Source organism: Lepus europaeus, chromosome X (genome assembly GCF_033115175.1).
Source record: "Lepus europaeus isolate LE1 chromosome X, mLepTim1.pri, whole genome shotgun sequence".
NCBI lineage: Eukaryota > Metazoa > Chordata > Mammalia > Lagomorpha > Leporidae > Lepus > Lepus europaeus.
Window position 1 is genome coordinate 14,386,600 of NC_084850.1, and position 24,837 is coordinate 14,411,436.

General features: G+C 39.3%; 2 pseudogenes; both read left to right on the forward strand.

The window, feature by feature from the left end:
- Positions 1 to 14,652: 14,652 nt before the first annotated feature.
- LOC133752481 (histone H2A type 1-H-like) lies at positions 14,653 to 15,052 on the forward strand (annotated as a pseudogene).
- A 766-nt stretch (positions 15,053 to 15,818) lies between these two features.
- Positions 15,819 to 24,837, forward strand: part of LOC133752482 (cerebellar degeneration-related antigen 1-like) — a 56,399-nt pseudogene continuing 47,380 nt past the window's right edge.

Here is a 24,837-nt window from a genome sequence, read left to right on the forward strand (position 1 = left end):
TGATAAGCATTGAGTTCAGTTGCTTATTTGATATTAGCAGCCTTCTCTCCCCAGTATAATTTTGAGTGCCTTGAAGATGAAGACCAACTTTAGTGTTTTTCTTTATCTCATTACAATGATGACTATACAATAAATATTTAGAGCATTTTTTCACAATCAACTGGTCTTACCTCCATCCTATATTCTGTATTTGGCCTCCTTTTTAAAGATATAAGTTGATTTTTAAAATTGACTCATTTATTTCATTTTATTTGAAAACTAGAGAAAGACAGACAAAGAAAGATCTCTCAGCTACTGGTTCATTCTCTAAATGTCTGCAGCATCCAGGCCTGAGCCAGGCTAAAGCCAGGAGGCCAGAACTGGGACCCAAGCACTTGAGTCATCACGTGCTGCCTCCCAGGGTGTGCATTAGCAGGAAGCTAGATCAGTAGCAGAGGAGCTAGGATTTTTCCCGAGCAACCATTTAATTGCTGCATTAAACATCTATCTCATGGCTTCCTTTCATTTCCTGGAAAACAACAGGTCCTTTCCTTCCTTTGAGTCTCTGACCTTGGTATTCCTGATACCTAGCATCCTGTTTTTCCCTCCCTCACCTTCTCTCATCTTCACATGGCTGGCTCCTCCTTAGCCTTGAGATTTCAGCATGTTTCCACCTCAGTAAGGACTTTCCTGTCATCTATAATAAACATTCCCTTTAATTCTCCACTGTGTCACTCTCTTGGGCTATAGTGCAAGTATCATTTAATTTCTTTTCTTTTTAACCTTTTACTGTGCTGTTTTGAGTCTGCTCTGCATCTGTGTGACTCACTGGTCAGACATAAATGCATTGGCTATGATGGATCAAGACTCTGTATACTCTTTAGTCTTGCAAGACTGCAGCTTTCTGATTAGAGTTTTAGCCACTTTATGGTGCTGCCTTCAACCTGCCACCAGGCTGAAACCTGGAAATAAGACTATCACTCTAGGCCATCACTTCTTCCCAATGTCAACTCTCCAAGCATCCTTGGCCTCTGCTTTTGTTTAAAATTTTCCACAGTTTATAATTTTTTTTTTACTTTTTGACAGGCAGAGTGGACAGAGAGAGAGACAGAGAGAAAGGTCTTCCTTTTGCCGTTGGTTCACCCTCCAATGGCCACCACGGCTGGCGCGCTGCGGCCAGCGCACCACGCTGTTCCGAAGGCAGGAGCCAAGTGCTTATCCTAGTCTCCCATAGGGTGCAGGACCCAACCACTTGGGCCATCCTCCACTGCACTCCCTGGCCACAGCAGAGAGCTGGCCTGGAAGAGGGGCAACCGGGACAGAATCTGGCGCCCCCACCGGGACTAGAACCCTGTGTGCCGACGCCGCAAGGCGGAGGAGTAGCCTGTTGAGCCACGGCGCCGGCCTCACAGTTTATAATTATTATAAAGGATGTAGTGTGGAGTCTGGTCGTAACTACTTAGTCATATCAGAAGTGGAACTCCCACGGTGATCCTTTCAAATACGTATCAGATCATGTGGTACCTCTGCTTCAAATTCAGCGACAGCTCCCCCAGTTCCTCAGAATAAAAACCAAGCGACCTAATAACATAATCTAGCCTTTCCTTCCCTACTTGTCCTTCATCTCCTTTTACTCTCCACATTATTCAAGCCAATTCATCTGCATTGATTTTATGTTCCTTCATTATTCCAGGTATATTCTCTAGTTTTATTATTATTATTTCATGCCTAAAGCAGTTGCCCCAGATATCCAAATTGCACACTCTTAATATTTTAATTCTTAGCTCAAATGTTGCCTTTTTATTACTGCATCTTTCCCCTTTAAATCCCACAAATCACATTCTCCTTAACAGCTTCTGACATACTAGAATATATATTATTTACTAATTATGTTTATTGTCTACTATCCATCTCCCCTCTCTTGGCTTATAAGGTACATGAAGGCAGAAACCTTTTAATTTAATCCTACATCTCTAGCATATAGATCAGTATCTGAAACAGCATAGGTACTCAGTATATGTTTGTCAAATGAATAAGTGAGTGCATAAATGAATACATATTATTTATCTGTTACATGAGGAAGCGACACACAATTCAGAGAAGCAATCATTACACCAAGTATTTTGGGAGATCTTCACTGGGATTCTCATTAAACATTTGGAACATTGTGTGAACTTCTTTGGTACTGCCAAATATTTTAACTTTAATAGCTAATTTGCCTAATGGAAACTGCTAAAAGTCTCTCACACACAAAGATAGTCAGAAGAGAAGGTGAATAACTATACATTACTCTTTTAGGCTACAAAAATAAAATATATTAATAAGATTATGTTTAATTCTATGGCTCATCTATACCCATGAAGTAATTCCCAAGAAAGAGTTCCAAAAAATAGCTCATGTGCCTGCTGCAGTTTGAATTAGTATACAATTTTCTAATGGAACAGTTTTGAAGTCAAGGGTTTTGATTTTTTTTCACTTTTTGTGCACCAGTAACTTATATTCATCCTCTGCAACAATGCTGAGATAAAAGTCTGCACTGAATTTAGACAGGCTAGGAAAATTCAGCTCACAATTCCTACCAGATGTGAGCACTATAGTGATTTCTTCTCAGTGTACCATCAGAAAGTGTAGGGGCCCTTGAGTCTGGTAGAATTGCAAAAGGAAACTGAGTCTGAAGAATCTTGATTTCATTGGTGCTGATGGTTAGTGGCATGGTTGCTATAACCCAATAATGGAAAAGCAAAGCTTATTTAGAGTTAATATTTTAAAAAGTTGTTGAGTCTGTCCATTTTTCTTCTAGTATTCTAAAGAGTGTATTTTGATTAATTATTTGTATTATGTTCTCACATTATACTTAATATACTTTCTAAGCATTCTGTGGTGTGGATTATTTTATGCCTGTAGTCACCCTACTTTTTCTCTTGGGAAACAGTTACCATATAATTGCATTTCTTAGTACTTCTTAAAAGGTCACTCTTACAAAATCAGGTAGAAACCTATTGATTTAACACTATCAATTTATATTAAGCAGCCCTTCTTAGTACTGGGTTAATAAGAAAAATGCTGTCCTAATTTAGTAAATGGATTGTTTAGTTCTCTTCCCTACCCCCCTCTGCATGCATTTTTATACCCTGGCAGTAGAATATGTAGGCACAAATGTCTACCCTTCTACTTTTGCTGCCAGCATACTAAGAAATGAGCAGCAGGTGATCAAGCCTTCCCAAAGTCATGTCTAATTCTTTTTCCTGAAACTATAGGCATATACATGAAAGAATTATCTCCTCAAATTCCAATTCAAACAATTTACAATTGCTTTCTGAAGCATTGTACTAAGGGCTATGTAGCCAGGTCTGACTTAAAGAGAAAGCATGTCCTAAAACTGATTAGTGATATCTGTCATCAGCATATGACAAGAGACATTCAGGACACATACTAACCTTATTATAGACCATGAGAACAAGAACAAAAAACTTCAGGAAAGGTGTAGACAATGGGTTTAAGGGGTCATAATAACTATATTTCCTTAGCCTGAGTATTTTATGCTTATGGACGTTTGTGTAACTGCGATCTTTCCTCAAACCACCACATGATTCAGTGACAAAAATTAGGAGCAGAGAGGAGACAGGAGTTCATATCCACTTTGTTTAGAAGCCTTTTCTTACTTGGAATCCAAATGTAAAAGAATCCATTTTGTACAGTTCTCTGATATTTCTGCAATAACACAATGAAATATAACTCACTGTCACCCAAAGAAAAAATAGCTTTGACTATTACTATTTAAATATTTCATGCTCAATATTGATTGTACTAAATATACATAAATATACAATTCATAAGACTTCAAATAAACACTGGGTTTTTTTCCTAGTATCTATCAATACCTGTGGTAGGCAGCTATTTTTTGTGTAGCCATGATTATGTGGGTGGAATGACATAATTTTCATTCTTGAGAGATCTGAGCTATCAGTTGCCCCACCTGTACTGAGTTTCAGTAACCAATCATGAAAAATCATCATCAATTCTTTGTTCCATGTTTCTGCTGGTTGCCTGGAGAGCCCCAAATGTCCAGGCATCAAGCTGAAGCACAAGTCAGTTGCATGAGTACGGTGGTAACTGTCTTGATAGGCCTCTTATCATACTGCATACATGTTTTGCTCAGCCTGCAATCTCTCAAGATTTCCCTCTGACCAGGTGATTAACAGAAACATTTAATCCTGGGTTATATATGATGGTACCAGCCGGAGTGGTCTTTCATATTATTACAGCCTCACTTAGACCTGTTCCCCCACATGCTAAGACTACTCTGCATTGTACGCATCATATGTCTTGCCTCTTCCTCTGAATATTTGCTTCTGGACTGCAAATCTCAAGGCCTGTTAGGTAATTTTTCTTCTGTCTCTGATCGTGACACCCATCTTCTCTGAGGCCAACAATGCATTCCAAAAACTAACTACAAAGATGGAAAGGTCCCTTGCTATTTTCCCTTGGTTCTTAGAAACTATACTATAACTAAAGTGACTACCTCTTTAGTGTTATCATGTCTTGTCTTTCATTTCTGCTAACTACTCATCTTTCAAAAAGAAAAAAATTTAGGTTAACAGTCACTGAATACATCTGAATACATAGAAGTGTTCATCATATTATCAGTGAGCTATCTGTTCTCAAGATATCTGTTAAGACCCAGATTATGGAACCAGACTCACAAAGAATTTTTATACTAGGAAATCTAAGGTTCTTTCCAAATATAGAGGTAAACATTCTTGATGGTATAGGGATACATTCTAATTAATTAGTCAAATTGTATTGTATTTTATAGAAATAGGAATACTTTGCATCCCAGAAAAAGTACTGGTGGCAGTTTATAAATAGTAATTATATTCTCATTTTCAGTATTCACAAAAAAGTAGTTTGAATAGAATAGATGAATAGTTTCCCACAGCTGAATAGAAATCAAAATAATTAGCATAGTATTTAAAAAGTTCACAAGCTATTTTTATGACCCTACCCTTGCAAAAATCCTAAGAAATAACAGATAAAATAAATGGATAAAAGGGAAAAGGGCTGAAGGGGGAAGGAAGGAAGGATGGAAGAGAAAGAAGGAAAAATTGAAGGAAGGAAAGAAAGAGGGAGACAGGGAGGGAGGAAACTGCCATAAACAGCTCCATCTGCTTAATTTAAATAAGAGCGAAAAGTGTTTGGGCTTTGAAAAACAATGTGAGAAATAGAGTAAAATGTCATTCAATCCACTGTCTACATATGGCATACTAGCAAAGCCCACAAATTGCAAACTCATGCCTTGAAGAACAGAGATTCTCTAAATTTAAAATATTATTTGGGAGGCCAGCACCGTGGCTCACTTGGCTAATCCTCTGCCTGCGGCACCAGCATCCCATATGGGCGCCGGGTTCTAGTCCCGGTTGCTCCTCTTCCAGTCCAGCTCTCTGCTGTGGCCCGGGAGGGCAGCAGAGGATGGCCCAAGTACTTGGGTCCCTGCACCCTCATGGGAGACCAGGAGGAAGCACCTTGCTCCTGGCTTCAGATCGGTGTAGCGCTGGCCGTAGCGGCCATTAGGGGGGTGAACCAACGGAAGGAAGACCTTTCTCTCTGTTTCTCTCTCTCACTGTCTATAACTCTCTCTCTGTCTCTCTCTCACTATCTAACTTTGCCTGTCAAAAAAAATATTATTTGGGAGTCCTAGCTAATTGAAAATGGTACAAGGAATTCTTCACAACAACTTGAAAAGAACTGAGTAAAATCTGTTGTCGCAGAAAGGATAGAGTTCATTAATTTCCCATCTCCTGAAGGTAGAAGTCAATTGAATGTAAACAGGCCATCCAAGCATAAAGATTTATTATTTACCTACTGCTTCTAAGTAGCTTGGCATCATTAAACAGAGTAACAAGGCACAAAATTCAGAACCAAATTAAGTCATGAAACAGTGTCCTTCTAGATATTGGTTCAAATAATCACATCACTTCCCAAATAGGGGCATAACACTTAATCTGCCAGTGGAGTGGCATTTTAAAAATATCATCACCAACCAACAAGAGATGAGAATGGCGAAGGTTAGAATGCTGACATTTATTTTGAGCACACTGCTCATTACAAGTTTCCTTTGCAAAATGCTGCCATGGTAGAAAGCATTTGAAAACACAACTTTCAATAATTTTGCCGTGGAAACTTCTAGATTCTACAGCCATCGGTGGACACCAAAGGAAGATCTAAAAATGTACTCCAGAAATCTGCTGAACATCTCTACTTGTGTGCTCCATGTGCATTTTCAGTTCAGTATGTCGTGAATGGACTCACTCTCTTTCCCCTCCCTTGCCAAAAACAAAACATAGAAAAACAAATTTTTTTTAAAAATGAACTTTTTCTCTTAGTACTTCTGATATGGGCAAGTGGTGTCAACCTTCATCCAATCATTCACACATGACATTTTGGAGTCACATCAAAGGAATTCATGATGGCCAGGACTGCAAAATTATGTCAGTTAAAACGCATGGGCTTTGGGTGACCATTAACATAGCAGGTGAGATTCAGGTCATTAGAAGTAGCAAAGCATGTTGATCTATGACTTGGGTGGAATCATCCAAGAAGTAGCACCCATGTGTCTTCTTAAATATCCCTAAACTGAAGTCATTTTCTGGTGACAAATCTTTGACCTAGGAAGTACGGTACACTGGAGATGGTAATTCTCTCTTGGTTAGGAAAATTATATTTGTAGGATTGGCAAATAAAATACAGGATATCCAGTTAGAATAAATTTCAGTTACTAAAAACAAAATTCATTGTTTCTTTGAAATTTAAACTTAAGTGGAGATCTTGTATTTTTTATTAGCTAAATCTGAAAACAAGTCTGGATGGTATGGAAGTAAGTATATAAATATCAAAACAAACTGTTAAGTTAAATCTGTTTTCACTTTAGGAATATATATTGTTATTTCATGGTAATCTATGTATGTGTTTGTAACATAAGATATTTGAACCATTTAATAAAGATTGGCCTATTAGATATTCTAAAACTATAATTTGAAATGTTTAATTTTCAGTAGGCTACTGAAATGGCATAAGATTATTTTGTTATGGATATATGAAATTTGAATACTTACTAGATTGTGATTTATTACATTGTAATTTTAGTTAATTAGATTTATAAAACTTACTATAAGGCTTAAAACATTTTGCTTGTCAGGTTTGCAAGATTTCCCTGTTAAACATCTCAAGTGCCTATGGGAATCACATTTATTAAACTTGTAAATGTATATAGGGTAAAAAGTAATGGGAAAAATTTATGGAGAGTTAGTCAAAGAACAAATGAAAATGATTTTATAAATTATATAAAATCTAGATTTAAATAGTTTAATAGAACTTTAAGTTGAACTTAAAGGCTTAAGGAAAAACTTGACAGGTAAATTTAGAGTTTTAATTAGTGAATATTAATGTAATTTCCAACAGCTATACCCAGCTTTACTCTCACTCTCTCTTTGTTCCACTCTCATTGGCATTCTTTCAGACCGCTCTGAACTGATACCTATCACAGGTGTTTGTGGAAGCTTGCTCCCTCTTCCTTGAGGCTGTCTACTCTTCCTCCTCTACCACATTGTCACCTAATTAACATCTTTTCTTCCAGATCTCAGCAAAAGCATCAGTAGTCCCTAACTAGGTCAAATACCTCAGTAATACTTCTACAGTACAGGAAAAAGAGGTTATTATCTGCCATTGCTAGTATAAATGCTGTCATTGTTTTCATTTTTATCTCATACTTGTTCCTTCTTAACAGTAGTTTTGGCTATAATTTTATATTGATTTCTATCATTAGTTAAAACCTCTTTCTCTAAAAGCACCATAAAGACAACATTTTTCTTTATTCATTGTTGTATTCTAGGTGGATGAAACTTGGTAACATGGTGGCTACTCAATAAATATTTGTGTAAAGAAAAGACAGGCAGGAGTAGGCAAAGGCAGATGCTGTTCTCTCTTTTGCAAGAGGTGAACTGTGGGGCTGAAAACCTACGGAACAAGTACAAACACTCATAGATCTCCTTTCACTTCTTGAAAATATAGCATCTCCTTTCCCTATATGAGCAGAAGTTAAGTTTATATTTATATTCTTGAGAAATTAAACAACTTACGAATACCAGGTGAAAACAAAGTGAAATCAAAATACTGAATGGCAAAGAACTCACCCAACTCCTTTTCCTGGCTTGGTTCCCAGAATGCTGTTAGCTAAATTTATATCACCAAGAGAAAAATGGAGAACATCTCCCTGGAGTGACAGATACTGACAGCTAGTCCCTTACTCATTGCCCTACAATGAAGACTTCCTGTAAAAATCACCCTTCATAAAAAACAAGCTTGTAATATTACTATGTGTAGACATCAAATACAGTGGAGAGCAAAGTTAAAGAAAGTCTCCAATATAAAATAAAAGACCAAAATAATCAATTCATTGGAAATAGACAAATCATAAAATTAAAAAAAAAAAAAAACAAAGAAAACCTTCCACAGATGGGTGTTTGGCCTAGCACTTAAGGTATCACTTAAGGTGCCCATGTTCTGCTTTGATATCTGGCTCTGGCTCCTGAATCCAGCTTCCTGCTAATGCATACCCTGAGATGCAGCAGTGATGGTTGAAGTAGTTGGGTCCCTGTCACCTACACATGGGAGACCTGGAAATAGTTTCCGGTTTCCCACATCAGTCTCTGTCCAGCCCAGGCCACTGCAAGCATTTAAGTTTCAAAATAGAAGATGGGAGCTCTCTATTTCTATCTGCCTTTAAAATGAGTTAATTCATTAAAAATTTCCAGAGCCGGCACCATGGCTCACTTGGTTAATCCTCCGCCTGCGACGCCGGCATCCCATATGGGCGCCAGGTTCTAGTCCCAGTTGCTCCTCTTCCAGTCCAGCTTTCTGCTGGGGCCTGGGAGGGCAGTGGAGGATGGCCCAAGTGCCTGAGCCCCTGCACCCGCATGGGAGACCACGAAGAAGTACCTGGCTCCTGGCTTCGGATCGGCGCAGCATGGGCCGTAGCAGCCCTTTGGGGAGTGAACCAACAGAAGGAAGACCTTTCTTTCTGTCTCTCTCTCACAGTCTAACTCTACATGTCAAAAGGCCTCCTTTAAAAAAATCCAAATAGTGGCCGGCGCCGCGGCTCACTAGGCTAATCCTCCACCTTGCGGCGCCGGCACACCGGGTTCTAGTCCCGGTCGGGGCACCGATCCTGTCCCGGTTGCCCCTCTTCCAGGCCAGCTCTCTGCTGTGGCCAGGGAGTGCAGTGGAGGATGGCCCAAGTGCTTGGGCCCTGCACCCCATGGGAGACCAGGAGAAGCACCTGGCTCCTGCCATCGGAACAGCACGGTGCGCCGGCCGCAGCGCGCTACCGCGGCGGCCATTGGAGGGTGAACCAACGGCAAAAGGAAGACCTTTCTCTCTGTCTCTCTCTCTCACTGTCCACTCTGCCTGTCAAAAAAAAAAAAAAAATCCAAATAGTAATAATTATAATAGCATGAAAGACTAGAATCTAATATTAAATCCAAAAATATTCTTTATCTCTCCCTCTCCCTTTCTGTAACTCTTTCAAATAAATAAATATTTTTTAAAAAATCCACCAAAAACAAAAATATAAAATCCTAGTTATTTAAAAGATAATTTAAAAATCAGAGAATAAGAAACAACTATTTGAAATGTGAGGCAGAATATATTTTATTTATTTTTTATTTGACAGGTAGAACTATAGACGGTGAGAGAGAGAGAGACAGAGAGAAAGGTCTTCCTTCCGTTGGTTCACTCCCCTAATGGCCACAATGGCTGGTGCTGCGCCAATCCGAAGCCAGGAGCCAGGTGCCTCCTCCTGGTCTCCCATACGGGTGCAGGGCCCAAGCACTTGGGCCATCCTCCAATGCCCTCCCGGGCCACAGCAGAGAGCTGGACTGAAAGAGAAGCAACAGGGACTAGAACCAGCGCCCATATGGAATGGCGGCACCACAGGAGGAGGATTAACCAAGTGAGCCACTGTGCCAGCCCCACAGAATAGATCATTTTAAAATCCATTATAGACGATGAAAAATCAAAGCTAAGAATATTTTCCTAAAGTAGAACAAAATAGAATAAAGAAATGTTAAGAAAAGTAATAAATGTCAGGTTTTAGGATTTTAGGGTTCAAAGAAGGCAAGGAGGAGACCAATTACAGCAGAAAAGACATTATTTAGGAGGGCTAGAATAGGTTAAAAAGAGTAGAGGTTCTTTCCACTGGGACAGAGGGTAGCAGAGGGTATTGAAATGAGTCTTCATCATGCCTGGGCAGTGGGCAGAATCCTTTTAAGCTGTTTGTTGGGGTAGGTCATGTGGATGTGCAGTGTTTGCCTCATGAACCCTAATAAGGCAGGAGGGGATATGCAGAAAGACTCCTTGGTAAAGTTTACAGTGCATTGTCTTAACATTTTGGAATGTTCCAGATGAGGGACTTTGTTGGACAATAAAAAATCCATCAGCCGGGGGCTGGTGCTGTGGTGTAGCGGGTAAAGCCACCACCTGCAGTGCCAGCATCCCATATGGGTGACAGTTCATGTCCTAGCTGCTCCACTTCCAATCCAGCTCTCTGCTATGGCCTGGGAAAGCAGTAAATCACCCAAGTGCTTGAGCCCCTGCACCCACCTGGAAGACCTGGAAGAAGCTCCTGGCTCCTGCCTTCAGATAGGCACAGCTCCAGTCGTTGTGGCCATCTGGGGAGTGAACCAGCAGATGGAAGACCTCTCTCTCTCTCTCTCTCCCTCTGCCTCTTTGTAACTCTTTCAAGTAAAACAAATAAAATCTTTTAAAAATAAATAAATAAAAATAAAAAATCCACTAGCTTGTGGATTATCTGTCTGGATCCAGTTTCATCAATTTGGGGTTAACTATTAATGCCTCAGTGGCCTAAGAGATGCTAACAATAAATTGAGGGGAATCAACATCCAAATAAAGAGACATATCAGAAATAGAGAGCAAAGCAAACAAGCAGAAGACAATTGAGGAAATAATATAAGAAAACTTCCCAGAACTGGAGTAAGTTTCCATGTTAAGAAGACCTATTGGGTGGGCAAAATATAGAGTTAAAGCAGAATAAAGGTTTTTTTTTTTTTTGGTTCAAGGTGTCAAAAAAGTTATCCTCCTTGAGTTCTTCTTAGCAAGCTATTTGATCATGAGCAAAACCAAAACTAGTAAATCAAGAATGAACAAGAGGCAGGCTCAGGAAAGCAGTGATCAACAGAAGAAAGAGGTGAAGAAAATTTCCCAGATAATAGTGGATGAAAGCCCACAATATGGACGATGTAGGACATCTTTAGAGAGCAACCAGTCCAGATTGTAGCAAGGAAAGTGGGGAGTGGGGACACAAAAAGGTGGGAAGAAATGCAGATGAAAAAAGAGGAGGGCTGATAGAATCTCTGATATGTAGAATTATGACAAGGAATTTTAAGTATCTGGTTGCTAATTTAGGTAAAATTTCATTAGTATATGAATAAAGCAAAGAACAGAAAACAACAGAATTATTACCTCTGTAGAAGCTATAAAAGTCATAGTACACAATGTGTATGTGTACTACACACAATATGTATGCTATTTACATAATCAAAATAATGTTTAAAAAGATATTATTGATTTAAAATTATAAAGACATGATTCTATAGATATAGGGGTATGTAGGAAAAGTAAAGCCTGTTTTCCATAATTGGAAGTTAGTGGATAATATCTAAAGTACAAAAATTAACAACCACCTGTGTAGAAACACATTATTTGGAAATACGGAAATATACACAAGCCCAAGAAAAAAGCTGAAAGAAATAAAAAAAAGTTTGCTTATAGAATGCCAATTGGAGTGCCAGATGCTCTACTTCCCATCCAGTGTCCTGTTAATGCACCTGGGAAGGTAGCAAAAGATGGTTCAAGTAGTTGGGTCCCTGCCACCCATGTGGGAGACCTGGGTGGAATTCCTGGGCCCAGAACTGACAGTTATGGCCATACAGGGAGTGAACCTAGTAGATGAACAATCAATCTCTCTCTCTCTCTCTCTCTCTCTCTCTCTCTCTCTCTCTCTCCCTCCTTCCCTCCTTTCCTTCTTCCCTCCTTCCCTCCCGCCCTCTCCCTCTCCATCTCCCTCTCCATCTCCCTCTCCCTCTGTCTCTCTCTCTCCCTTTCAAATAAATAAATCATTTTTAAAAAATGCTTGTTTCCAGAGACTAGGATAGGAATAGGGGCTGGGGATAAGGGAATCCTCATTGTTTAAGACTTAGTGTAACTTAACCTTTCAAACTACATATTGTGGCAACTAGACTATCAAAGGCAACACGTCCTACTGCCATCACATTGGGGGTTAGGATTTCAATGTATTAATTTTGAAGAGATATAATAATTCAGTCTATAGCATTCCTCCCTTGAACCCCTCACCAATTCATATCTTCCTTGCATGCAAAATACAGTTATTATATCCTAATGGCCCCCAAAGTTGTAACTCATCCCAGCATCAATTCTAAAGTCTAAAATTCAAAGGCTGGTCCCAGTGCAGTGGTGTTTACACTAATTGATCACATTCAAAGTTTCATCTAAATGTCACCTAAATTTGATATAGATGAGACTTAAAGCACAACCCATCCTAAGGCAAATTGCTCTCCAACTATGACTGAAGTTATGCTTTGTTTCTCATTCCAAAATACAATGGTGGGAGTCATGGGATAGAAATTCCCATTCCAAAAGGAAGAAATGGAAAAGAATAAAAGGGAAATGGTTCCCAACTAAGACCAAACCACAACACAAACTCTAGGAAATCTTAAGGCTCAAAAATAAACATCCTTAGCTGAATGTTCTGCCTTCTAGACCCACTGAGCTCTACTTGGTGGGAGTCACACCACCACAATTTTGCTGGGTTACTCTACACCCATGATTTCGGATGGCCTGGCCCTGACAGCTTTGGGCAAAGGTCACTTGACCTGTTGAAAGCAAGACAATATTCCTTCATTTTGAAATTGAGAAAGTGAAATTCATGATCTTTGAATTTCCTTCAAGGTCATTTTATCCTGCATCTTGAAGAATAGCACACAAATGGCTGTATGGTCCCATTATGAGGTCCTTTGAACCTGTGATCCAAATAGAAGAAGTCTGACAGCATCTCTTAATTCCTTCCTGTCTATTTCCTCCTCAATTCATATTTTCAACTTCCCTGTTGGGGTGGATGATTAAGTCTTGATTCACCCCCCTACTACTTTTAAGCAAAGTAATGCTTGACCATACTCTGTCTTCTCTCTTGAACATGTTCTCATTTTTTACAATATGAATAAGCTGATAATATTTTAAATCTTTTAAAATCTGCTTCCTTGTTGCTTAACAGTTTTGAGTATTAGTATTTTTTTCTGTTCTTGAATTTTGCTATAAGCAATCATGAGGTATCAAACAGCACTTTTAACACTTTGCTTGGAAGTTTCAGCTTGTATCAAATTTCCTTGCTTGTGAGTTCTGCCTTCCACAAAATACTACACAACATGAACATAATTGAACCAAATTCTTTGCCACTTTATAACAAGGATTTCGTTTCCTCAAATTTCCAAAAACATTTCTCATTTCCATCTGAGACCTCATTAGAATGACATTACTGTCCATTTCCACCAGCACTGGTACAACATTCTCCCAACATTGTATTCATAATTACCCAGGTATTCTCTAAGAATATTGAGGCCTTCTCCATAGCTCTCATGTTTTGTCATCCTGAAATCAGAGATGATCCCCTAAAATTTACACCAAAATGTGGCCCTTTAAAGTTCCCCAGAAGTGCTATCTGGGGTGCCACATATGCTACCGGAATTGGGGGTGCCATACAATTTCACCATGTGCTTATTAATAAATCCCCAATATTAATAAGCCCGAGAGGGTTCTTGCCTAATATTTAGAGAAGAATTCTAAATACCGGCACAGATAAATGAGGTAGTATGGTACATTTTAAGCTTTTATTTAGTGAGAAAGATGCATAGGAGAGTGAGAGCTTTATCTAAGAGAGAGAGGTAAATCTGGGTTCATACCGAGCACCAGGAACCAGCCACGTAGAGGAGCATCTAGACCAGGAAGCCTAGGGCAGGTGGCCCGAAGGCCGTGTGCCCTGGAGACACAGGGCTACAGCCAGCCCCCTCCTAGCAAGAGGCCAGGAAAGAAGAGAAGGCCCGGACACACCATGTCCCAGGCTTTTAACCCACTTCCAAAGGGGAGTGGTTATAAACCTTATTAGCTGGTGGGCACCCAGGTGTGGCCAGGTAGGGGGATGAGGTCACACAGGGGTGATGAAGGTATCAGGTAGGGCGTGAGGTCACATAGGGGTGTGGCAAAGGCGTGGTCTTCCAGCTCAGAAGCCTAATCAATTTTAACCTATATGCCTGCCTACTTCAATCCCTCAACAAAAACTCCCTTAATATTCTGTTCATGATAATACAGATTTTTTTCTCCAACCTGCTCTTCCAAATTCTTCTGGTCTTTATCCATTACCCAGTTCAACAGCCACTTGCACATTTAGAGATATTTGTTACAACAGCATGCCCAATTTCAGTACTTCTTGTCTTAGTCCATCCAAGCTGTTATAATAAACTACCATGGACTGAGCAGTAATAAATAAGATAAACTGATTTCGCTTGTGAGGCGCTTGACAAGACAGCCATGTCGGGATGCGGCAAGCAGGGCGGCAAGGCACGCAGCAAGCAGGGCGGCAAGGCACGCGCCAAGGCCAAGACACGTGCCGGGCTACAGTTCCCCATGGGGCGCGTGCACCGGCTGCTGCGCAAGGGCAACTACAGGAGCGTGTGGGCGCTAGCACGCCTGTGTACCTGGTGGCTGTGCTTGAGTACCTGACGTCCAAGATCCTGCAGCTGGCAGGCAACACGGCACGCGACAACAAGAAGACGCACATCATCCCGCGCCACCTGCAGCTGGCCATCTGCAATGACGAGGAGCTCAACAAGCTGCTGGGCAAGGTGACCATCGTGCATGGGGCATGATGCCCAACATCCAGGCCATGCTACTGCCCAAGAAGACTGAGAGCCACCACAAGGCCAATTGAGGCACGAGGCGGGAGCTCCAGGAACAACACAACGGCTCTTTTCAGGGCCATGAAAAAAAAAAAGATAAACTAATTCCTCAATGATAATGGAGGCTGAGAAGTCTAATATTAAGCTTCTGGAAGATTCAGTGTCTGATTAGGGCCCACTCTCTGTTGCATAGTTGACCATCTCTTGGTGTATCCTAATAAGGTAGAGGGGAAAAGGAAGTCGACGGTAAGGTAGCTCTCTAGAGTCTCTTTTATATAAGGGTGCCTATCCTATTCATGAGGGCTTTTCTCTCATGATCTAATCACTGACCAATACCCCACCTGCTAATATTGCATTGGAGGTTAGGATCTCAATATATGAACTCTGAAGGGATAGAAAAATTCAATCAATAGCATTTTCCACTACGACTCTACAGGCATTTTATAATCCAGCTATATCAAATTATTTGCCATTGCCCCAAATGCTTTCACATGTGTATTTTTCAATGAGTATTTGCTAACCCTCCTGCTGGGATGCTTCCTTTGCACCTCCTCTTCAATTCCCTTTGCCCCATCATAGCATATCCACCTGTAGTAGTCCCATTCATTCTCTGTTGCCCACTTCAAACCACCCTTTCTTTTATAGACTTCTTTGGATTGCACTAGTCACAAATCATCTCCCCATCCTTTGTACTCCCATTAGGTCTATCACTCTACTTGACTACAATTTTTCATACATATCTATTGCTCACTCCATAGCAGTATTTTGTAAAGTGTATATCAGAAAGTCTTGGTATTCATGGCACCAATTCAAACTTCAAAGCTCCAAATATGTCCTATGGAATCAAAAGTTCTGCAGGTGAGTAATAAAATTTTTTGTTTTCAAAAATCCTCCAGGTATTCTTAGACTTGCTAAAGTTCTCGAATATTTGCCTAGACTGAGACACTCCCCCCAAACAGTCACACTTCATCTGTGAATTCTTCCTTCCATTCCTGTTGCCTAGGATATAGTAAGCATTCAATGAAAATTTTTAAATGTTCATTAAATGTGACTACAGGGAATCTTGGAATGGAAGCCACAACTGCAAATATCAAGAATTTTATACTATCTACAATTTAGTTTTCAGTGAATTTCAAAGGCAAGGAAAAATTCAGGCCTTAATGATATCCAAATGTGTCATTTTCAGTTCTCTCCACATTTCTGATCCATTTTTGAACTTTTGTACATACATAAAAAATGGCACAGCTTTATCAACACCTACTACACTGGAAAAAGAACTCTGTGTAGCAATTCCTAATCAGAATGAGAATAATGTCCTTGCCCTTCATCCTTGCAGATTTTAATGTCTGTACACTATATTTAATCTTCTAGGCCCCTTAATTTACTGACATTTAAATGATGCCAAATTAGATTTCCTAGAGCTCTGTTCCAAATATATAATTTTTTAAGATAATACATGATCTTACTTGCAAATCAAGCCACTGGTTGCTTTTGCAGGTTCCTGAAAAATTACTCCATTTAGTTTTTGTTAGAGTCTATATAACTGTGTAACCATGAAAGTTTTTATATTTTAGCCAGAATAATATCGAGTGATATAACAAATAAAAGTCATGTTACTCATCCTTAATCCAAGCACACTAAATATATGTATATATATTTAATATTTCTATTGAACTGCTTTCACATCTGTCATTACATCTGTACTCAAAACATCCATCCTTGCAATAATAATAGGCCGGCGCCGTGGCTCAATAGGCTAATCCTCCTCCTGCAGTGCCAGCATACCGGGTTCTAGTCTAGGTTGGGGCACTGGATTCTGTCCCGGTTGCTCCTCTTCCAGTCCAGCTCTCTGCTGTGGCCCGGGAAGGCAGTGGAGGATGGCCCACGTGCTTGGGCCCTATACCCGCATGGGAGACCAGGAGAAGCACCTGGCTCCTTGGCTTCAGATCAGCGCAGTATGCCGGCCACAGCGGCCACTGGGGGGTGAACCAATGGAAAAGGAAGACCTTTCTCTCTGTCTCTCTCTCTCTCACTGTCTAACTCTGCCTGTCAAAAAAAATTCATCCTTGCAATAATAATAGAGCTATTATTAATTCAGTTTTATAACAGAAGAAAATGGGTTTCAAATATGTCAAGTTATTAGCGCAAAATACAACATCAGAGCTTAAGCCCAAAGCTTCTGATACCCCAGAGCATGTTAATTCTAGTAATTAGGAGTTCTCCTCATATAGGAACATGTCAATTATGATTTATATACCTAAGCTGTAACTACCTACCTGTCCCCATCAACTCAACACACCACTTATCATACCCTGACAGTGGCTATTCCAATTCCCTACAGACGCCATTCAGATAGAGTGATATTATACAGCACAGTCAGCACCTTCCTACTTCACATACATGGAAATCCAGGCCAGTCTAGAATCCCTATTGGAAAAAGATGGCAGAGTACAAATCCGTTGTTAGTGTGCAACTAAATTTGCAGACTTATCCACATTCCTACAAAGAGAGAAGGCACAAGCCCTGGCCTGCATAAAAAAGTGTCTCTAAAGGGGATGGTGCCCAATTGAAATTCATTAGAGGGGCCAGTGCTGTGTCTCAGTGGGTTAACGCCCTGGCCTGCAAAGCATCGGCATCCCATATGAGTGCTGGTTCGAGACCCGACTGCTCCACTTTCAATCCAGCTCTCTGCTATGGTCTGGGAAAGCAGTAGAAGATGGCCCAAGTACTTGGGCCCCTGCACAAGGTGGAAGACCTGGAAGAAGCTCCTGGCTCCTGGCTTCAGATCAGCACAGCTCTGGCCATTGCAGACAATTGGAGAGTGAATCATCAGATGGAGGACCTCTCTCTCACTCTGCCTCTCCTCTCTCTGTGTAACTCTGACTTTCAAATAAATAAATAAATCTTTAAGAAAAAGAAATTTGTTAGATGATACATGTTTCTTTTAATTTAATAAGCAAATTACTAATATTTAATGCAGTAATTTTTTTCAAAAAAGGACACTATTCTTTCTTATTCTAAGCCCAGTGACCAGTATCAGCAGGGTCTCAAGCCAGTCAAGGAGGCATCAAAAGACCACCTGGAGTGTTTAGTATATATCCTCTGGATACTGGATAACAAAGAACGTTATTTTTTTTTAAGATTTATTTATTTTACTTGAAAGTCACAGTTACACACAGAGAGAGGAGAGGCAGAGAGAGAGAGGTTTTCCATCTGCTGGTTCATTCCCCAGATGTCTGCAACGGCCCGAGCTGCGCCGATCCAAAGCCAAGAGGCAGGAGCTTTTTCCGGGTCTCCCACACTGGTGCAGGGGCCCAAGGTCTTGAGCCATCTTCTACTGCTTTCCCAGGTCATAGCAAAGAGCTGGATTGGAAGTGGAGCAGCCCGGATTCGAACCAGTGCCCATATGGGATGCCGGCATTGCAGACAGTGGCTTTACCTGCTGCGCCACAAAGCCGGCCCCCAACAAAGAAAGTTATTCATCCACTTTCATCTGGAACTCTAAAGCCAGATGAAGGTAAGCTACCTGGGGACTGGTTGGCATAGCCAGAGTTTGGGAGGTATCCAGAAAGAGCCAACCCCAAATGAGTTTCCTAGTTGAGTCCGAGTACCTAAAAGGAAAGCGTGAGCCAGTTGTTCTGCAGAAGCAGAAGAAGGGTGAGAGAAGTCACAGTCAGTTTAAAGGGGTGTATCAAAGGGCTAGCACTGTGGCACAGTAGGTTATGATGAACTTGTGCCATTAGGTATCCCATTTTGGAGTGCCCATTTAAGTCTCAGCTACTCCATTTCCAATCCAGTTCTCTGCTAATGGGTCTAGAAAAGTAGTGGATGATGGCCCAAAATGCCTGGGTTCCTGCTACCCTTGTGGGAGTCCTGGAAGGAATTACTAGTTCCAGGCATCAGCAGGCCCATCCCTGGCTATTGTGGCCATTTGGGCAGTGAAATAGCAGATAGAATCAATCTCTCTCTCTCGCTCTCGCTCTCTCTCTCTCTCCCTCTCTGTGAAAAGAAAGAAATAAATTTAACAGTTTTTTAAATAGAAGGTATATTACCCATAATACAGATGGTTAAGTGGGATGTTTCCTGGTGGGATATTTCCTGAGAACACTCTAGAGCACTTTACAAAACAAAGAGTCAGCATACATAACACCAAGAGCAAGTCAACCCAGGATTAACACTGCACTAGTCATATAAGGCCTTGCCCATTTCCGTCCATCCATTCTACTTGGAGGATGCCAGTGAAGCCACAACTAGTGTATGGGTGAAAGAGAAGAGCAGGAGCTGACAGAAATGAAGAAAAGATAGACTCTGTACCTTTGGTGGATTCTATATTGTGCTGTCCAGGTCCTCATTCAGGAAAGGACTTAGTTCTCAATCTCTTGAATCAAAAAGCCAGTTGACAGCACTCAGCTCTCAGCCCCTTGTGGTGATTACTTCAGCTGAAAGAGTCATCTTGTCCAAGGGCATGTTGCCTTTCAGGGTCACCCTTATCTAATGAATGATTAATTCACGGAATAAATAACTGGCTCCTCACTCAACTCAAGACATCTGTAAATGATCATCTTGCTTTCATAGCTGCCAGCTGGGTTGGATGAGATCTTTAATGAACTGTACTGCAGCTCTCCTCACCCTGCCCAAACCCACTCCTTTCCCTCTGTTCCTATCCACAGGTGTTGATCTCAAGAGCACTGTTTAATAAATGGCCTGCTCACTGATAGCCACCTCAGAGTCTGCTTGCAGAGATCATAATCCACAACAGCTCCACCTTCCCTACTGGATACTTCTGAGCATAAGCTGATCCATGAGTTATAAGGGAGGAGAGAGGCTTCAAACTGAAAGATACCAAGTTTTATTTTTCAATTTGACTGGGATTTTCAATAATTCAGTATGAGATTTTTTAAATTACAAACTGTAAGTGATCGACAAACTATGAAATCTGCCTGAACATTCTAACAGCAATAAGGGATATCTTATGGAATGAGCACAAAAGTCAATATTGTGAGAAATTAAAGTGTTTTCATGATTTCACCCCAGTGAATCCAGTCTGGTCAGTAAACAAGTTACATCGGTCACACCACAATTTCCTGATGTCTGAAGTTCATTCTTCTCTGACATTCAATTTTGAGGATGATTGCTGTTGCCTTCCAATTTATATCTATGGGAAGCCATGCAATGTGATTCCAGTGATGCTTACAGAACATAAGACATGTTTGTCACTCACTTGGATGAACCTTTAAAAGGGGGGCTGTTCATTCATTCGTTTGTGTGTCCTCTGTGTTAGAAACTGTTCATTCTACAAGCCTATTTTGGATTTCTAAAAACATTTATAAATGGCTCAACCAAACCTGCCCAATAAGGTAATGATTCTTAATCCAACATATTGAAATTTAACCAAGGATGTGAAAGATCTCTGCAATGAAAATTACTAAACATTAAAGAAAGAACTAGAAGAAGATATCAAAAAGGGACAAATCTTCCATGTTCATGGATTGGAAGAATTAATATCAACAAAATGTCCATGCTACCAACAGCAATTTACAGATTCTATGTGATCCCAATCAAAATACCAAAGACATTATTCTTAGATCTAGAAAAAATGATGCAAAAATTCATATGAATACATGAAAGATCCTGAATAACTAAAGCAATCATAAATAACAAAAACAAAACTGGAGGCATCGCAATACCAGATTTCAAGACAGGCTATAGGGCAGTTATAATCAAACCAGTCTTACTTGGCTCAAAAATAAACACATAGACAAATGGAACAGAATAGAAATCCAAGAAATTAATCCACACAGCTACAACCAACTAATCTTTGACAAACAAGATAAAATCAATTCCTGGAGAAAGGACAGTCTCTTCAAGAAATGGTACTGTGAAAACTGGATCTCTGCATGCAGAAGTATGAAACAAGAATCCTATTTTCCACCTTATACAAATATCAACTCAAAATGAACCAAGAATCTAAATCTCTATGATCCTATACCATCAAATTACTAGAGGAGAACATTGGATACACACTGCAAGACATTGGCCTAGGCAAAGACTTCTTGGAAAAGATCTCAGAAGCACAAGCAATAAAAGCAAAAATAGACAAGTGGGATTACATCAAGCTAAGAAGCTTCTGTAATGCAAAGGAAACACTCAACAAAGTTAAGAGGCAACAAATAGAATTGGAGAAAATATTGCAAGCTATGTAACTGATATATTAATATACAGAATCTATAAAGAGCTAAAAAAAAACTCAATAACAACAAAACAAACAATCCAGTCAAAAAATGGGCACAGGACATGAAGAGACATTTTTCAAAGGATAAAATGGCCAACAGACACATGAAAAAATGAACATCAATGAAATGCAAATAAAAATCACCATGTTTCACCTCACCCAAGTTAGAATGGTTCTCATACAGAATTCAGCAATCAATAAATTCTGGTGAGTATGTGTGGGAAAAGGTACCCTGATATAATGTTGGTGGGAATGTAAACTAGTATAACCATTAGGAAAGATAGAATAGGAATTTCTCAGAAATCTGAAAACAGATCTACCATATGACCCAGTCATCCCACTCCTGGGAATTTACTCAAATGAAATGAAACCTGTACATAAAAAAGTTATCTGTACCCCCATGTCGCAGCTCAATTCACAATAGCTAAGATATGAAATCAACCCAGATGTCCTTCAACTGATGACTGGATAAAGAAAATGTGGTATAAATACATGATGGAATATCACTCAACCATAAAAGAATGAAATCCTGTCTTTTATAACAAATGGATGCAATTGGAAACCATTTTGTTCAGCGAAATAAGCCAGTCCCAAAAGTAACAATATTATATTTCCCTAATTTGTCACAATTAATATACAAAGTACAAGAATGTAATTTATATGAGTGAAATTGAAATTTTGATATTTGATTATTGTTTACAGCCTTTGTCTACACTCTTGGGAAACACTGCTTTCTTTGCTTAATACTTATCCAATTCCTTATTTGGTGGAGGGTTAAGCTTGTGATGATAAAATAAATTATGAATTCACGAAATTATGTCATTGTAAAAATTAAAAGAAAAATAAGAAAGGAAGGAGGAGGGTGGGAGTATAGGTGGAAGGGAGGATAGAGTATTAAGAATCAATATGCTCTTATATCTGTAAATATGAAAAACATGAAATTCACTCACCTTATATAAATAAAAAATTAAAAATCACAAGAGAAATGTACTATGAAGCATGTTATCTTTATGTTAATATTTTTTAAAAATAAGTAAAAAATAAATCCTCAAAAAGAAATAAAAGAAAAATATTTCTATTTGACTATATAACTGAAGAATATACATATTTTGAGAAACAGCAGGATATTTAGGGTGAGAGATGAATATTCTCATTTGTATACCTAAGTTTTGGTGTGCATACATTCCAGACATCATCTATCTTGAATTGTAAATTGCACTAGTATTCAATAGATAACTCGGGAAAGTCATAAAGATTAGTGGTGATCCCCTGGTGGTGTGCCCTGGCAATCATATCTGAATAGCAAAGAAAATGTTCTGGCAAATAATCTCCCACAAGGCTCTATATCAGGCAGCCTCTGTTGGTTATCAAATTGCCAAATAACAGAAATCTTAGAATGTATTATACTTATGATGTTGGAACACATAAAATAACACATCATGCTACCTCCAGCACATATTATTGTATTACAAAACATAGAACTTCTTATAAGGAATAGCAGATGTTTTCCTCAGAATGTACCCAAATAGGATTTGAACTGGAAATTATTTTTATACCCCTCAACAAGTATAGACCTCAAGTCACAACAAACCAGCCTCCTTGAGCAATATGGACTAGAAGGAATACAGAAAACTAGATGACAAGACAATGGTTATTTTCACTTATAAGTCCCACGAGAGACCCAGAACACCCAAAAATCATCCATCATATTATTGCTCTTAAGTATCAGCCAAATATATGGAGTAGTTCACCAATGAAAGTATGCACAATCATATATCTTTGCCTTGAGTACACACAGCTTAGGATAGGATAGAATCCATAGGTAAAGGTAAGAGTAGACTTCTGCCAGAAAAAAAAATAGGAATAGAGAACATTGTTAATACTTCAGTCCTAGGATGGAGCTTGGAGTTTGACAATTCTGACTTCAGAATAAGAATAATGAATACAGTTCTATTTTTCTCCACAAAGCAAACAGCAAACATTTATAGAGCTGCTACATTGGACCTGGCACTGAGTTTCACATTGCAGGGAACAGAGAAATGAATGAGACAAGGACAATGCCCTTGAAAAACTCACACTTCAAAGGGGAAGGTAAGTAGTTACAGAGCACTGTAGTACATGGTTTAATGGCCCTATAATAGCAGTTATCACAACTATATTTAGTGAAGAATTAGTGGTACAATGGGTACAATGCTGTAGACACACCAGTGACATCAGCGACTTATAATCATGTCTATGTTTATCTTTTTCTAACCATTCTGCCCTGTAATACAATTGAACGAACCACTCATGAACCTTTAACATGCTCTTTTTTCCATAGGACTGTACTGCCATGCAAAGCAAAGTAGAATAATATGAACTTTTAAATCTCCCTTTTACGAAGCTTCTTAAAAGACCTGAAAGATGATCTTATATTATTAGCTAGATATACAAACATTTGAAACATAAACTGCAGTAGAAACAAATAGTTTCTGAAAAAGAAATAACAGGAAGGAGGTGTTTGTTGCCAACAAAAATGTGATACTCTTACATCAACCCACCTAGTCCCCCCTCTGAGAATTCTAAAGAGCAGCCGAGAAGTCAGAGCATGCCTTCACCTCTTACTATTTTTGTCTCAAAGAAATGAATTCAGTATTCCAATTATATTCTTCCCCATGGGGCAAGATAGCTAATGTATTATTTATTTAAAAGGAATTAAAATTAAAATGCTGCCACTTTCATAATACTGCTTGATTTTTCACCAATGAAAATTTTTTTAAAAATTTACAGAAATGAAACACACAAGTAGCCTTCTCCAATTCTGATAGTAACAATTTGAACAAGATATCCTTTTGGAAGGCTGGCTTTTTAGATAACAAATTTAATTTATTATATCATCCTGAAAGAAAATCACAATCTTAATATAAAACTCATTTCTTGACATTTTGCAAGATGATTCTTACCAGCTATCTCAACATGAAAATATAGAAGGAATGGGGTAGCTTGAAAATCTTGTAGGCAGTTGTGCATTAATGTGAATGAAAATTGTTAACATAAATTTACTAAGGCAAAATTGATAGACATTCTTCATAAGCTCAACTAAGTGGATTATATATATATGTATATATATAATATTCAATAACATAACTAAAATTACTGATAACTAATAATTTTGTGTTTTATATGTAATAACTGGAATAAATATGTGAGGTTTATTTCCAAGACTTTAGGATGGAGAGACTCAGAAGGAATATTCTCCTATCCTTCCACTCAATTATACAACCCAACCTAGGAAAGATGCTAATTGTGACTTAGAAACCTCCCAGACAGGGGCAGGCATTTGACACAGCAATTAAGATGCCAACATCCCATATCAGAGACACTGAGGTTGAGTGAGTTCCAGCTCCACTTCTAATTCTAGCTTCCTGCTAATGCACACTCTGTGAGGTGGCAAGTGATAAAATGTGGTTGGTTCTCTGCCACCCAAGGGGGAAGCCCAGATAGAACTCCTGACTTTGGGTTTCACTTGGCACAGCCCTGGCTGTTGTGGATATCTGGGGAGTGAACCAGTAGGTAGAAGATCTCTGTCTTTCTCTCTGTACCACA